The sequence below is a fragment of the Pelodiscus sinensis genome, chromosome 2 (genome assembly GCF_049634645.1).
Source record: "Pelodiscus sinensis isolate JC-2024 chromosome 2, ASM4963464v1, whole genome shotgun sequence".
In the NCBI taxonomy this organism is placed as follows: Eukaryota; Metazoa; Chordata; order Testudines; family Trionychidae; genus Pelodiscus; species Pelodiscus sinensis.
The window spans coordinates 999,113-1,015,613 of NC_134712.1; the positions used below are offsets into that span (position 1 = coordinate 999,113).

The 16,501-nt window shown below is 60.3% G+C and overlaps 1 protein-coding gene across 6 annotated transcripts in view; it reads right to left on the reverse strand.

Moving 5' to 3' along the window:
- ZFTRAF1 (zinc finger TRAF-type containing 1) overlaps positions 1–16,501 on the reverse strand; it is a 41,595-nt gene that overhangs the window by 22,015 nt on the left and 3,079 nt on the right. Inside the window, exon 1 of one of the 6 annotated variants that reach the window (XM_075919921.1) lies at positions 13,852–13,892. The exons of 2 other annotated variants lie outside the window; for them this stretch is intronic. The gene's annotated coding sequence lies outside the window, so the exon portion shown is untranslated. Of the gene's footprint in view, positions 1–13,458; positions 13,468–13,639; positions 13,680–13,720; positions 13,756–13,851; positions 13,893–16,501 lie in introns of those variants that run through there. 3 more of the 6 variants (XM_075919919.1, XM_075919920.1, XM_075919922.1) reach the window with 3 other exon arrangements.

Consider the following 16,501-nt stretch of genomic DNA (forward strand, 5'->3'; position numbering starts at 1 on the left):
TGCCCCCACCCTCCCGTCGGGAAGCCTCCAGACTCAGCCGGAGGAGCAGGGGGGCGGTTTCAGCCGGACCGGGGGAGAGGTACCTCCGAGCTCAGCGCGCAGCAAGCGCCCTCTCCAACGCAGACGCCACGGTGGCTCTTCCTGGGGGGGGGCCCTCAGCATGCACAGCCCCAACCCTGGGCCCAGAGCGTAGTTGCGGGCTAAGGGCTTTGGTTGCAGAACGGAGGTCGCATGTGTGCGGAAGCAGGAAGCCGACCCCCAGGACCCCACACTAGAGCAGTGCATGACACGGAGAACAGCCAAGACTGCTGTGCGGGGACTGGCTACTCCGGCGAGCTCACCCACTAGGCCAGAGCCAGACTCAGCGCCTCCCCCCGCCCTGCAGGTGTCTCACCGACACGCGCCACTAAACTATCGGGGAGAGGAGGGCGATCCCTGTGTACACGGAGGGTGCTGCTGGGGGCGTGTCGGGACGGGACGGGACGGGACCCCCGATACCACACACAGCAAGGCCCCGTATGCACCGCAGATACGCGCAGGAGACAGCGCCAGGGGAGAGCGGGGCTGCCCTTGGGCAGGGCCACAGCTCAGCAATCACCCACGCCAGCGTCGGCGGACCCCAGTGGCAGGAGCGCTAAGCGGGGCAGGCACAGTTACCTGGGACCACACTGGCCAGACGCTCATGGGGGAGGGGAGCCCACTGCCGTGAACAGCTTGGCTGGAGTTTATTCCACGGGCAGCGGGGGCTTGTGGGTATGAACTGCTCTTTAGTAGCTGCAGGGAGACCGGGGGCTGGGGCGGTGCTGTCCTTGTCACGCAGGCGGGCTCTCTGGGTTAGTGCAAGGGAGGGGACAGGACTGAGCGGTGGGGGCACAGCTCGGCCACGTGGAAAGTGTAACATTTGTTTTCCAGGACGTTTATTACACAGCAAAGCCTGGAGGCCAGGCCCACAGCAAAACCCCGGGGCCAGCGCTCAAGCAAGATGTGGCTTGTCCCCAGCCACGGTTTCTCAGAAGGGCAACGGGCCGGCCAAAGCGTCTGGGAGGAGGATTTGAAGGGCAGAACGTCCTCCCGCCCGTCTTGGGGCGTCAAAGCAGCGTTACTGAACCCCTCTGTCCTCGCAGGGCATCTCCCTCTCGCTGCACGTCCATTATCATCACCTCCGTGTGCTGCCCGCGGCCGCCTTGCAGCAGGAGCCCTTCCCTCGTGTGCCCAAGGGCAGAGCAGTCGGACCAACCCTCAACCGCTTGCCTTTTTCTCTGCCCGCCGTTCATATTTCTAAGTGGCTCCAACATCGAAGCACCAGCCCCCACCCCTATGCCTGCCCCATGACGGCCAGGGGGCAGGACTGAAACAAGGGGGCTGGGCCCAGCCGTGCCTGGAAACGCGTGGGAAAGTGAGCAAAGCCGGCTCAGCACCGCATGCCCGTGTCTGCTTGGAACCAGTCTTCCTGGCCGGAGGAACTGGGAGAGGGGACCTGCCGGAGCCACTGAGGCAGGCGGGTTAGTGTAGTGCAAGAACGAGGCCAAAGGGAAGGGGGCATAAGGCAACCGGTGCCTTAGAGACATGGCGGCATGCTCCGGGGGTGCACCTTTCTGGCACCGGGCCCGGGAAGGCCCACGTACCGTCTGGGCTCCGCGACATCCTGCCCTACAGCTTTGTCCACAGCTGGCTTCCCCTCGCACTACCACCACCTCACAGCCCACGGCCCAACCCGGCCAGGCCCCTCGGCCCCGGCTGTGAACAGCAGCTGGAGAAACAAGGTGCTGGAGAGGGAAAGCAGCCCCTCCAGAGCTCGTCCCCTGCAGAAAGGGGAACCAGACACTCAGCTGTTACGAACTGCAGGGGCAGCCTGCACCCTCCAGGCACGTAGGGGACAAGCCCCCCCGGCCAATGAAAAGCTCCATACCCACCACCAAGCTGTTTTGTCCCGCCCACCCCGCCCCACCATTCCTCCTTCACTGTAAGCGGTTCAGCTGCTGCCTCAGGCTTCTGGGTGCCACCCAAGAGATCGTAGACTCATGGCCCACTGGACGAGGAAGGGCCCTTGAGAGGCAGCGAGTCCAGGCCCCTGCCCTCACAACAGGGCCAAGCACCGTCACAGCAGTTTCCAACCTTTTCCAGGTCGGGGCCTGTTTTGACAATTCAGGAAGACTTGGTGACCGAAGGCAATTCAAACACAGGGGGAGGCAGGAGGGCAGACACACCTGGGGACCTTTGGAAATGTAATGGCGACCATCTTTGGTTCCTAACCATCCCTGACAGGTGTCTGTCTGATCTGCTCTTCAATATCTCCATGGATGGAGACTCCAGACCCCCCCCCTCCCCGGGAGGCAATTGAGTCCAGGGTTTCCCCACCCTGACCGCTAGGATGTTCCTGTCCCAGCCCCAGCACCTGCTCCCCATGCCTTGGGCCACACGGCTCCAGGGCCTCTGGTCTCCGGCCCAAGCCAGAGGGTTGCACATGAAGGGAACGGTGCTGATAGCTGGTTAGAAACAAGAATACAAAAGTCAGGCCAGCGCCTGAGTTCAGTTGGCAGACAGGTCACTGGACTGCAGCAGGACTCCCCGGAGGCAGGCACAGGTGTATATGGTCCCAGGAGGGATCAGGGCTTGGCCCACACTGTTTAACGTTTTAGGGAGCAGGAACTGAGCCCATGCGGATGGTTCACAGCTGACAGAGGGTGAATTGTAACAGACCCAGTTGGCTCCCTTGGTAAAGGTGTATTTCGATGCGGCCACACGTCCCATAGCAGCTAGGAACAGAGACCATGGGCCATGCTTGCCAGACTCAGACTGGGCAGAGAAGCGCTGAGCCTCTAGGGAGCCATGCTGGTGAACCAGGGAACATGGGATCTTAGTGCAACATTATGGCCAAAAGGGTTACGAGGAGGCTTGGATGCACACGCAGGAGTGAAGTGATTAGTGCCACGGAATTTGGCACTGATGTGACCACTGCTGCATCCAGTCCTGGGGCCCACAATTCAAGGCCTATGCTGAAGTGGAGAAGGGGCTGAGAAGAGCCACGAGATGGACAGGTCCGTGATAGACTCCCACTAAATGAAACAAGGCCCCTTGGGGGAGGGTGAAGAACCATCCAACAGCAGCGGCAAAGGGAATGCGAGAGCCCATGGCTGGAAGAGGATGCTAGACAGTCAGGTTAGAAATAAGGGGCCCATTGTCAACAGGATTAGAATTAGTGCAGGTCAAGGCGGGCTCTCCGTCACCACCGGTGGTTTTGGGAACACTTTGCTCCCCCTCCACTAGGGATTGCTGGAGGGAGGTTCTGGCCTGGGGGGTAGTGGCAGAGTCTTAGATGCGAGGCTGGAAAGGGTCTGATTGCCGGTAGCGGAAGAATCAGTCCCAACGGCCTGGTGCCACTCATCCCACAATGGGCAAGTTCTCCAGTGCAGTCTCAGCTGGAGCATAACGCCATTTACTTTCCAACAGGGCTGCCTGCCGCTCCAGTGCTGCCCATCTCCACTAGCTCCAGTCACTGATACTTGGGGGCACAACGGTCCTGTCTAGCCTTGGAATCTCGGAATTCCTCAAACAGCTGTCACGACCCCAGTTTCGGGACCATCTGCCATGGACCAGCTCATCTGGACGTGCTCGTTAACAGAAGTGAGACCACCTGATCCACACTGAGGCCATTGGGTATGACCAGAGCAGACAGCTCTGCAGTTCTGTTTTACCTTCCATGCTGGCAACGGTCCCCGACAAAAGGAGAATGCCTCATTTATGGTTGCCACGCCGCCACCGACCACTTATGTAACACGCACCCCCCGTCGAAGGCCCTGAGCATCTGCATTCAAGTGTGTGCACCGTGTTCCCTCCACCCCAAAGGCAATTGAGATCACGAGTGGCTCTGAAACCCCAGTCTACGAATTAGTAACCAGCATCCTTCCCAGTGGCCCTTAAGAGAACACACTGCGGCTGAGCAGTGGGGGTGTGGCCAAGGGTTACAAGGGGCTCCAGGGAGAGCTGCGTTCTCGTAGCTGGGTAACCGCTGTTAGAGTCGATCCTTTGGCAGCGCTTTCAAGTCGGGGTGCCACTCGCTCTTGGCCCAGGGAGACAGCAGCGAATGACTGCAGGCTGCACAGGCCGACTCGCTTACTGAAGGGGAAGACTCACTATGGAGAGGGCCCGCGGGCGGGGAGACACTCCCGTTTCACCACGAGCGCTTTCCAGCCCAGCACACCACGAGCAGACAGCCCAGCGGGCAAACAGCCTCCCAAGAGCCATCCGCAGAGTTTGGGCAGCCTCGCTGAACTCGCCTGCTGAGAGCAGCTCTGAGTGAGCTCTGAAGATGAAAGCAGGGAAAGAAGAACGCGGCTCTAAAGTTTCACCCAGGGAGCCAGCAACAAGACGCAGACGGCAGGGGATCAGCCGGGAGGAATTAGAGCGCTTGCCTACGGCGATCCGAGCAGAGCCAGGGAGCAGTTTAATCTCCACCACTACGGCAGGAAGGGAGCCAGGCCAGGCCTGACCCCGCCATGGCGAAGATTAGTGATTCATCTGCTCAGAGAATGGTCCCAACCCGGAGAGGTTGGGAATATTTTTTCTGTAGATCAGCCAAGCAGAGGGAGTCTTATAAAAGACAGAGGCTCTTGCCCAAAGACAACACCTGGAAAGACACCATGCAGCAGACACCTCCACAGTGCCCAGAAGTCACCAATAGCCAGTTGTCTTCAGCAGCCAGCACGGTTCTCTCCCCTCTTCCAAACATCCCTCCACCACTCATCTCCCCAGGAAAGGAGCACTCAAGTCGTATGAAGCCTACGTTAGCAAGCCTTCAGCTGTAAAATTGATGTTTCAATAACTACAGACTGGTAGAATCTGAGATCACTCCAGCACACCAAGAGCTAAACCTGTTTATAGAAGATCAATAAGTGACAGACGGGCACCACATTTTCAACATACCCTCACTATAAATCCACACCTGCTCTAGCCTGGGCTTCAGAGGACACGGAACATGTGCAGTCCCCCAGACAAAGGGCACTGCTCTCCTTTCCACCAGTCTTCGACTCTCAGCCTCATTTCTAGGCCTAATGTATGGCCTGAGCCCCAAAGCCCTGGCCAGCCAAGATCCCTACTGGAGCAAGGTCGTCTTCTAGGTTGCAAACTCCTAAATGCCGGCCCAGGGTCATGTTCAGCATCAGAAAAACCCTGGTGGCAAATGAATGCCTGAAATCCAGCCGTGGCCACGGGCCTAACATGAAGCTATAGCTGCGTACCTGCATTCTTAGGCACCTCAACCCCTTTGAAAGCCAAGCCCTTAGTCCCAGGAGACAAGGCCCTTGCTTGTATCTGGAGGGCTGCTCACCAGTCAGTATTTTCTACAGATGTTTGGCTGAAACGGATCATACCCAACAGCCTCCAAGACTTTCGACGTTGGTCTACAGTGCCAAGAAATGCAGTAGGAGGGAGCTAAGATGCCAAAGGCACAAGGCACAAGAGAGTTAAAAGCTCTCCACAGTAGCTTATCTGACCCCCACGTGTATCTAGTACATGCCGACATTACAGCACTGAGGGAGAAAGGGCTAACGAGTCAATGGCTGCAGGTTGAAAGCAACCAAATCGAGTGAAATAAGACAGTTTAAAGAGTAATTATGCCCAGGCACAGTTTGCCAAGGGGGTGGTGGATTCTCCCTCACTATCACGTTTGAACACCGATGGGATATTTCACTAATGGGATGTCGACACTGCGTTCCTGTTTCAAGAGGGGAACGCAAATGCAGATGAACGAAATTGCAAATGAAGCGCGGATTCGAATTTCCCGCCCTTCTTTTGCATAATCAAGTCCGGGCACTGCTTCGAGCTACCCTATTTCGAAGGAAGAAAACGCTGCATAGACGTGGTTATTTCGAAAGAAAACCCTTGTTTAAGGGTTATTTCCAAAGAAGGGTTTTCTTTCGAAATAGCTGCGTCTACACAGTGTTTTCTTTCTTCGAAATAGGGTATTCCGAAACAGTGCCCGGACGCGATTATGCAAATGAAGTGCAGGCAATTCAAATCCGTGCTTCATTTGCAATTTTGCTCAGCTGTATTTGCATTCCTCTGGAAAGAGGAATGCAGTGTAGACAGACCCTCGGAGCGCTGCTCTCAGAAGGATTTGGGGGAAGGCCTCCGGTCTGTCTCACGCAGGCAGGACGCGCTGAAGGATCACAGTGGCCCCTTCCGGCTCTGGACACTCAGATTACACGGTAAGCACAAGAGCTGCAATAGTACCTGCTGGCAGGACCAGGCCTCTAGGGTACCTCGTAAGTGCCACAAGGCCTCGTCAGTGGCTGTCCGACCCTGGGACTGATTTTCCTCACTGGGCTTCAGTTCGTAGATTGCTTTTGCCTAATGAGCTGAAGAGAACAGCTGTCAGGCTCCCTACCCTTCAGTTCTCATGGTCCTGGGAAGTTGAGGAAGGTGTGAAATCCCATGGACATAGGAGCTCCGGGGTGCTGAGAGCTGAATATTGCAAGAGGATGGAGGAATTTGGGGGGTTTAGCCGTCCCATGGGGTGCACTCATCCAAGGCTGGCTCTACTCCTTACTGAGCTAGTAAGAGTTTGTAAAACCAGAACCAAGCCAGCTTAACCATAACATTTACAGAGCCTATTGTCTACGCAGGCCACGAGCTCCGCTATCAGCCACTTTGCCCGCCAAGCCAACGCTGACGCCCTAGGCTACGTTAGTTCAGTTGTTCAAGTGTCTGAGATGTACGAGAGAGACAATGACAACTCTGAACAGCACATTCAGTTACCAATACTGTCACTTTACAGACACCTAACTGCCCTGTAATCCCTAGTTATAAACTCCCCACAGCTGGGACAGCAGCCAGCTATATGAAGTCCATGAGCAAGATCTCCAAAGCTTCAGCATGTGAGGTCTTGAGTAAATATTAACATTCGCCTGAAACGGCTCATGTTGACCAAGTGTTATTTATGGATAAAATGTTTCATGTCAATGCACCTGGTAAGTGGCTGTTTCCAGAGTTTAATGCTTAGGTTTGGGGGAGGGTTAAAGGTATTGCAGTAAATGCTACCCGTATTCATACCCCCTGAACAACGTCAACATATCCTCTGGGTGTACAAATGTGTGTTCATCCAACCCACAGCTCCTAGAGCCATGTAGGCAGTGAGATGTTGTGCATTAGGCTCAGTTTTACCACCACAATCCCAGATCAGCGGGATAATTAAAAGCCTCAAGTCTGCAGCGTTCAGACGGCACCTCTAATGTGTATTAGGAGAACGCACAGGTGGGTAATGCTCTTACACCCCCAATGCAACTGCTGAGAAAGAGCACGGCCCCAAATGGCTCGCAGTTTGCTTGGTGACACCAAAGACATCCGGATAGCGAGTAGCCAGAGCTAGCTGGCCAATGAACCGACGGCGTGGGCAGAAGAGCCACACTTGCCTACAGACCCTGGAAGTTTCAGTCCTTAGATGTACAAAGATAGTGACAGCTGTTGTGGGTGCCTTTCAGCACCTCATTGGGGATTTTCATTGTGGGCCTCAAGTGCAACTGATAGCAGGGGATCTACTGAGGGAAAGAGACAGAAGCGGAACGTGTTACCACGACAGGAGAAATGCACCCACTGGTGTAACAGAGGCAGCGTGCAATGGAAAACCCCTGCTCGTCATGCACGTATGGATTAGAGCAGCAGCAATCCCAGGCTTCCTTAATGAGTGTAAGGGACAGTTTTAAGAACAGATGCAGAACACGGGGGAGGTGCCACATGAATGCTGAACACTGCTACTGCATGCGACTAGTAGGCTGAGAGGCAGCTGTCCGGCTCCCTCCCAGTGCCGCTCAAAGGGTATGTCTAGACTACATTGTTTTTTCGAAAAAACTGCCGTTTTTTTGAAAAAACTTCACCTGCATCCACACTGCAATTGCGTTTTCGAAATTAAATCAAAAGAACACAGGGGGGTTTTCAGCACCAGTAAACCTCAAATTACAAGGAAGGGCGGCTCTCACGAAAGTTCTTTCAAAGAAAGGCATGTGGACACAGAACAGGGACTTTTTCGAAAGAAGAGGCAATAAAAAGCCACAGGTGCCCTGGTGGCCATTGTGTGAATAGGAATCAGGGCTTTCTATCGAGAGCGCATCCGTGCAGTCTGGACGGTCTTTCGAAAAAAGCAGCTCACTTCTTCGATCTGGTTTTGAGGTGCGGATGCTCTTTCGAAAGAAGCTTGCAGTCTAGACGTACTCAAAGGGAGCCCACAGAAAGCCAGTTCACAGACCTACCAAATGGACTCCCCTACCCATGACTTGACTGATGCTGCTCTTCTCCTCGCCCAACCCTCCCTACCCAGGTACACAGCGTGGGGCTGAGTGGCTAGGATTAGGCTGCAAGACCTGAGGGGCAGGGGCTGTTTCTTCTTCCTACCTATCGTGAGCGTGGGGCTGCTTTGCACCGGGCCAGCCAGAAGTTCAGATGAGTTAATGGAAGGCATGGAGTCAAAGCTCTAGTTCATTCATCTGGACCTTCCTGATCACCCTGACGCGGATACACCCTTGGGAACGATCAAATCGCCCACAGCAAAAACTCAGGAGAACCCGGTCCCTGCTTTCAGCCCGCCAGCCTGGGACCACTCTTCCTGAAGGAAACACTTGAACCTCCCTGCTGGACCACTCGTGGGCAGGAATCCCAGCCTTCCCCACCGTGCATGGAAGGGATGGGCAGTGCTCAGCACATGGAGACGGCTGCAGATTAGCGCTGGCAGCTGCCACATGGCCTGCCCTGGCCACAGCTCCAGCCCTGGCGAAGGGCGGAAGCGAGAGCCAGGGCCACATGGGTGGCTGCTCAGTTGCCCCTGGGGAGGGGCAGCCACCTACCACACGGCCCTGCCCAGGAGCAGCTCAGCAACCACTGCACAGCTCTGCTGAGGAGGTGGGCGGGATCGGAAGTCTTGGTGCGCACCTTCGAGGGAACTATGCTCGGGACTAGTATTCGGTCCCCACGCAATTCTCACCGCAGCCTTGCAGAAAGCCAAAAGTTAACCAGCTTCAGCACAGTGGATTGGTCCTCCTCCCCCCCGCCCCCCCCCCGGCAGGGAGCACAAGCGCCTAGCTCACCACGCAGCGACAAAGTAGATGATCTACCCGGCATTGCTGGGGTCCTTAGCTCCAGTTTTGTTTTTCTTCATTTAAATCATCACTCTGGGGTGGGGCTGGGGAGGAGGGGTTCAGGACAGAGACTGCCCCAGGCCCCTCTCACAGCAGCTGCTTGGTGAGACGTGCCTCTCCATGGCTGCTGCAGCTCCAGCAGGCACAGCCGGAGGAGGGGTGGCACGTCCCCCGGCAGGGGCACATTCGTCTGCCCCCTGCACTGCCCAGCCAGAGCGAGAAGGGGTAGCGCTGCCAGGCCCAGAAGCCCGTCCTGTGCTTTAAGCATGTAACCTTCCTTCCTCAATCGGGAGAGCAATCGTCTCCAACGGACAGCCGTAACCACACACAAGGCACCTTCCTGAGCCACGCCACCACCTGCAGGTCTCAGAACAGGGGCAGCTGGAAGTGCTGCCCCCACTTAGACAAGAGCTGGGTGTCCCAAGTCAGAAAGTGCTCCCTTCCCCTACACCCAATCCCCTGCAGCATCTCGGCTCCTCCCCGGTACTCGAGTGTGCACCCCTGTCACGCACAGACCCGTAGCTCAGGGATGCAGAACCAAGGCCCGGAGCGGGAGGGGCCAGCTCCAGGTGTCACTGTAGACCTAGAGATACGGGTTCAACTCCCATGTTCGGAGGCCTGACACCTTGTCACCACAAAGCCACCCTTCCACGCAAATTCAGTCAGGTGCCTCGAGACATACGCGAGCCCTCAAAGACGGCATAAGAAACACAAGACACATCTGGACACAAAGCTAGCACAAGCAAGTCAAGCAACAGCCACTCGAGGACACGCCCAAGCCAGCCCTGCCGTCAGCTGGTGGGGGCAGGAAAACCACTTGCTGGTCACAGCTGCTTGCATTTCTCCAGGAACATTTTAAATGCTCCTCGGTCAGTCTGCCCAGGGAATCCCTGAAGCACCACAGGGTGATACACACCAGCCTTTCCCAAAGGAAATTCACAATCGTTTGCTTTGCTAGCCTGTAAGGGCGGCCTGTTGCTTTGTGGCAATCCAAAACCTTGAGTGCCCTCTTCCACAAAGGGCCCATTGTGCAACGCTGCCGGAACTCCCACAGCAAGGCAGCCAGCAGCAGCCTGCCCTAGTTTACCTATTCGCTGCAGGGAAGGAAGTGAACACTGAATTGTTTTGTCTTTCGGGGAAAATAATTCTAGGGCACTAGGCAGACAACTGGGAGAGGGCCCAGAGGCGGAAACAGGCTGTTTTAGAAGCAGCAGCTGACAAATTGCCACACAACGCTTCCCTCCCAGCAAAGCCCAGTACCGACCGAGGCTCAGGGAGAACACGCGGTGGGGTGCTCGTTTGTGGGAAAGCACACCCCAGGGCGAGAGCCAGTGTATCCCCAGTCAGCCGGGTTCTGTTCAGCTGCATAACCCTGTGTCTCTGTGACCAGACCTGCTCCTCACACCAGTCTGCCTTAGAGCAAGCAGCCATTTTACAGAATCCCTTGAGCCTGTAACCCTTAACACGAGTGATACAGCTGCACGTGAAATAAACCGAGCAGGAGAGCGCGCTGGCTTGAGACAGCCCAGCCCAGCCCCGGTCACATTAGCGAGGGCAGGGTCTGCCCAGCAACGTGGAACATCACCAAGGCAATGACCTTTGCAGGTCGGCTTTTGGCTAATTCAAGGCAGCGTGCTAGCATTTCAAAGGGCTCCGCTCACAGCAATGAAATGCAAGTCATACTAAGCTTCCCGACGCTGGATTGCTTCAACTCTCCTTCCCGCAAGGCGGCAATGCTCCAGGCTTGCCCTGGTGTCTCCAGCAACCGGATTATCTTTGGGGATTTCATCCACCAGGGACTTGTCCAGAGCCGGCGAGACAGAGGGAACGCGCAGTCCCCATCAGCCTGCGGTGCATGGAAGCTGCAAGCTGAGCAACGGCTAGGCCAAAGTCCATTCTGGTTTCCCCTTGCTGGCCTGAAGATGCCAGAACGGTCCGTGCACCCTGAAATGCTCCCCCGCATTCCAAGTCTCAGGGCTCGTAAGGGAGGGGCAGCTGGCCTCACACAGCGCCAGAGGCCAGCGTCCCACAAAATGGACACCGGCTGTATCTACCAGGGCCACCTACAAATGGCTGCAGATTAGCCCAAGCTCCTATTGCAAGGAGACACGCAAGAACCTCAGGCTGAGAACTGCCTGCCTGCGAGAGAGGCGGCAAGATAGGAAAGGGACCCGGGTCGCCCCCCCCCCCCCACACCTGCACATATTTACACAGCAGGCCCCCAATACCCTGGCACTTCTAGGGCCTCGAAGCATCTGTTTGTATTCCAGAGACGTCTGTCGCCTATCCAGCCTGGCTAAGGGATGGGTTGCTGGAGTCACTTGCTGCTCTGGAGATCAATCTTCTAGCGCTCGATTGAACGGGTCTAGTTAAGGCCTGCTAAATCATCTGAAGGCGGCTCCAGGCGCACTGGTATCCCTGGCAGTCATGAGGGGTAAGGGAAGCTGACAGAAGCATTTGTGCCTGTCGGCCTCCCTCTGTGACGCCTGTGCCAAGCTCAGCTTAAGGGAAGCAAACTCCAGCTACATATTTTGTGTAGCTGGAGTTGTGTACCTTAACCCAACCTTCGGGATCAAGCTGGCCTACGGGATCAAGCTAATTTAGTAAAAGATTCAAAACAGAACAGGATTTTCCTGGTACCTCTTCCTCCAGGGAAGGTCTGTTTCCCAGGTGAAGCAAACACCCCCTTGCCAGCTGACAGTCCCCCAAGAGACATACTGTAGCCTGCTCCTTCCTGTGGGAATACAACCGGATCCCTGTTTTCTTCTGCAAAGCCTATTCCTCTCCAGAACGACACACAGTTTGGGAGTCACCATGTGGGAGGAATACACTAGGGATGTAATAGTGCAGTCGATTAACAGATAAGCAAAAGCTTACAGGTTAACGCTACAGACTACACACATTCCGCCCTCCTTGCCCAAGTCAATTTTTTAGCAAGCTGGCCAGCAATGGGTCTGGGACCTACCCCCGCTGCGGCTCTGCATTTCAAGTGTATTAGGAGCTAGGCTGGCAAGCAGCCTGGTTCAGTTCTGCCTTATGCCAGGTCCGGGAGTACAGACCTCCCCCCGACCCAGAGAGAGGCTGCTGCCTCTGTATCAGAGGCAGCAGCATGGGGCGATAGGCAGCCAGTCCACAAGAGGAGCTGGTTTTTAAACTCCCCTTGCAGACCATCTCCCGCATGGCACTCCACACTGCAGCTGCTGATTCAGCGGCAGCAACAAGGATGGCAGGGGGCTCCTCGGGAGTGGGCCGGAGCACACTGGATGCCAGCCCCGCCTGGGTACTATAGAATACTCGACTAACCGGTAAGAACTCAGGAGGTTACTCAGCTATTCAATTAACCGATATTTAACGTCCCTAGAATACACCAGGAGCAAGGTGATGCCTCAACCATGAGATCAGGGGCCATAGAAAGAGCAAGGCCCCACCTCAGACACTGTCTGGGGCAAGGCCCTTCGGAGCGACCATGGGAAAACACCTGCCCCCTTGGTGAGCAGCAAACCAAGGAAGAAATAACCCCCTGCATCTTCTCCTTGGCAACCATCATGCTCAGGAGCAGAGACTCTCGCTCAAGCCTTAGAGAGGAGAATCCAGAACTGCACTGAAGAGCACAGACCCTGGGCGCTGGGTTTGATGAGGGGACCCCCCCACCAAAGCAGGACTGTGGTGTGATGGCCCCGTTTGCTGGAGCTCCCAGGAGGTCCAGGCACACCGTGCAGGGTGGGCGTTTGGGAGAGTCTGAGGGGTGGAGGGTCCCAGGACACCTGTCAGACCCAGCCCTTGGGCATGCCCAGGCACACTGTGCAGGGTGGGCGTTTGGGAGGGTCTGAGGGGTGGAGGGTCCCAGGGCACCTGTCAGACCCAGCCCTTGGGCATGCCCAGGCACACTGTGCAGGGTGGGCGTTTGGGAGGGTCTGAGGGGTGGAGGGTCCCAGGGCACCTGTCAGACCCAGCCCTTGGGCAGGCCCAAGCACAGCGTGCAGGGGTCCAGCAGGGAATCGTGAGAGGGTCCCAGGAGGATGGGGGTAGGTGGCAGACTGAAGACATGGGAAAGTCCAATCATGCTGGGTGTGGGGGGGAGTGTCCCGGGGATTCCAGATCCAGCAGGCCAAGGGCTTGGAGAGGCCCAGGGACACAGCGCAGGGTGGAGGATACCAGGGAAGTCCACAGGGTGGGGTAGGGGAAGGGAGGTCAAAGCACACTGGGCACAGGAACCCAGGGTGGAAAGGGGAGCCTGGGGGGGGGGGGGGGGGAGGAAGGTATCTGGTAGACAAAGATCAAGGAACGGACAGGCACACCACACAAGGAGGAAGGAGCTTGGGGAGGAGGGGACCTGGTAGACCGAGGCTTTGGGCAGGGCCAGGAACACCGTATGGGGTGGAGGAGAGTTGGGGAGCCCAGGAGGACTTGGGGGATATGAGGGGGTACCTGATAGACCGAGGCCTTGGGCAGGTCCAGGCACACCGCGCGGGCGGGGTCCCGGGGGGTCCCGCAGGGGGGGTCCCGGGGGGTACCTGGTAGACCGAGGCCTTGGGCAGGTCCAGGCACACTGCGCGCGGGGGGGGGTCCCGCAGGGGGGGGTCCCGGGGGGGTACCTGGTACACCGAGGCCTTGGGCAGGTCCAGGCGCACCGCGCGGGAGGGTCCCGCGGTACCTGGTACACCGAGGCCTTGGGCAGGTCCAGGCGCACCGCGCGGGGGGTCCCGCAGGGGGGGTCCCGCGGTACCTGGTACACCGAGGCCTTGGGCAGGTCCAGGCACACCGCGCGGGGGGGTTCCGCAGGGGGGGTCCCGCGGTACCTGGTAGACCGAGGCCTTGGGCAGGTCCAGGCACACCTCGCGGGGCGGGGTGGGGGTCCCGCAGGGGGGGTCCCGAGGGGTCCCGCAGGGGGGGGTCCCGGGGGGGTACCTGGTAGACCGAGGCCTTGGGCAGGGTCCAGGCACACCGCGCGGGGCGGGGTGGGGGTCCCGCAGGGGGGGTCCCGCAGGGGGGGTCCCGCAGGGGGGTACCTGGTAGACCGAGGCCTTGGGCAGGTCCAGGCACACTGCGCGGGGGGGTCCCGCAGGGAGGGTCCCGGGGGGGTACCTGGTAGACCGAGGCCTTGGGCAGGTCCAGGCACACCGCGCGGGGGGGGTCCCGCAGGGGGGGTCCCGGGGGGGTACCTGGTAGACCGAGGCCTTGGGCAGGCCCAGGCACACCACGCGGGGGGGGTCCCGCAGGGGGGGTCCCTGGTAGACCGAGGCCTTGGGCAGGTCCAGGCACACCGCGCGGGGGGGGGTCCCGCAGGGGGGGTCCCGCGGTACCTGGCAGACCGAGGCCTTGGGCAGGTCCAGGCACACCGCGCGGGGGGGGTCCCGCAGGGGGGTCCCGAGGGGTCCCGCAGGGGGGTCCCGAGGGGTCCCGCAGGGGGGTCCCGGGGGGTACCTGGTAGACCGAGGCCTTGGGCAGGTCCAGGCACACCGCGCGGGGGGGGTCCCGCAGGGGGGTCCCGAGGGGTCCCGCAGGGGGGGTCCCGGGGGGTACCTGGTAGACCGAGGCCTTGGGCAGGTCCAGGCACACCGCGCGGGGGGGTCCCGGGGGGGTACCTGGTACACCGAGGCCTTGGGCAGGTCCAGGCACACCGCGCGGGGGGGTCCCGCAGGGGGGGTCCCGCGGTACCTGGTAGACCGAGGCCTTGGGCAGGTCCAGGCACACTGCGCGGGGCGGGGTGGGGGTCCCGCAGGGGGGGTCCCGAGGGGTCCCGCAGGGGGGGTCCCGGGGGGGTACCTGGTAGACCGAGGCCTTGGGCAGGTCCAGGCACACCGCGCGGGGTGGGGGTCCCGCAGGGGGGGTCCCGCAGGGGGGTACCTGGTAGACCGAGGCCTTGGGCAGGTCCAGGCACACCGCGCGGGGGGGTCCCGCGGTACCTGGTAGACCGAGGCCTTGGGCAGGTCCAGGCACACCGCGCGGGGCGGGGTGGGGGTCCCGCAGGGGGGGTCCCGAGGGGTCCCGCAGGGGGGGTCCCGGGTAGACCGAGGCCTTGGGCAGGTCCAGGCACACCGCGCGGGGCGGGGTGGGGGTCCCGCAGGGGGGGTCCCGGGGGTCCCGCAGGGGGGTCCCGGGGGTCCCGCAGGGGGGGTCCCGCAGGGGGTACCTGGTACACCGAGGCCTTGGGCAGGTCCAGGCACACCGCGCGGGGGGGTCCCGCAGGGGGGTACCTGGTAGACCGAGGCCTTGGGCAGGTCCAGGCACACCGCGCGGGGGGGGTCCCGCAGGGGGGGTCCCGCGGTACCTGGTACACCGAGGCCTTGGGCAGGTCCAGGCACACCGCGCGGGGGGGGTCCCGCAGGGGGGTCCCGAGGGGTCCCGCAGGGGGGGTCCCGGGGGGTACCTGGTAGACCGAGGCCTTGGGCAGGTCCAGGCACACCGCGCGGGGGGGGGTCCCGCAGGGGGGGTCCCGGGGGGTACCTGGTAGACCGAGGCCTTGGGCAGGTCCAGGCACACCGCGCGGGGGGGTCCCGGGGGGGTACCTGGTACACCGAGGCCTTGGGCAGGTCCAGGCACACCGCGCGGGGGGGTCCCGCAGGGGGGGTCCCGCGGTACCTGGTAGACCGAGGCCTTGGGCAGGTCCAGGCACACCGCGCGGGGCGGGGTGGGGGTCCCGCAGGGGGGGTCCCGAGGGGTCCCGCAGGGGGGGTCCCGGGGGGGTACCTGGTAGACCGAGGCCTTGGGCAGGTCCAGGCACACCGCGCGGGGCGGGGTGGGGGTCCCGCAGGGGGGGTCCCGCAGGGGGGTACCTGGTAGACCGAGGCCTTGGGCAGGTCCAGGCACACCGCGCGGGGGGGTCCCGCGGTACCTGGTAGACCGAGGCCTTGGGCAGGTCCAGGCACACCGCGCGGGGCGGGGTGGGGGTCCCGCAGGGGGGGTCCCGAGGGGTCCCGCAGGGGGGGTCCCGGGTAGACCGAGGCCTTGGGCAGGTCCAGGCACACCGCGCGGGGCGGGGTGGGGGTCCCGCAGGGGGGGTCCCGGGGGTCCCGCAGGGGGGTCCCGGGGGTCCCGCAGGGGGGGTCCCGCAGGGGGTACCTGGTACACCGAGGCCTTGGGCAGGTCCAGGCACACCGCGCGGGGGGGGTCCCGCAGGGGGGGTCCCGCGGTACCTGGTACACCGAGGCCTTGGGCAGGTCCAGGCACACCGCGCGGGGGGGGTCCCGCAGGGGGGTCCCGAGGGGTCCCGCAGGGGGGGTCCCGGGGGGTACCTGGTAGACCGAGGCCTTGGGCAGGTCCAGGCACACCGCGCGGGGGGGGGTCCCGCAGGGGGGGTCCCGGGGGGTACCTGGTAGACCGAGGCCTTGGGCAGGTCCAGGCACACCGCGCGGGGGGGTCCCGGGGGGGTACCT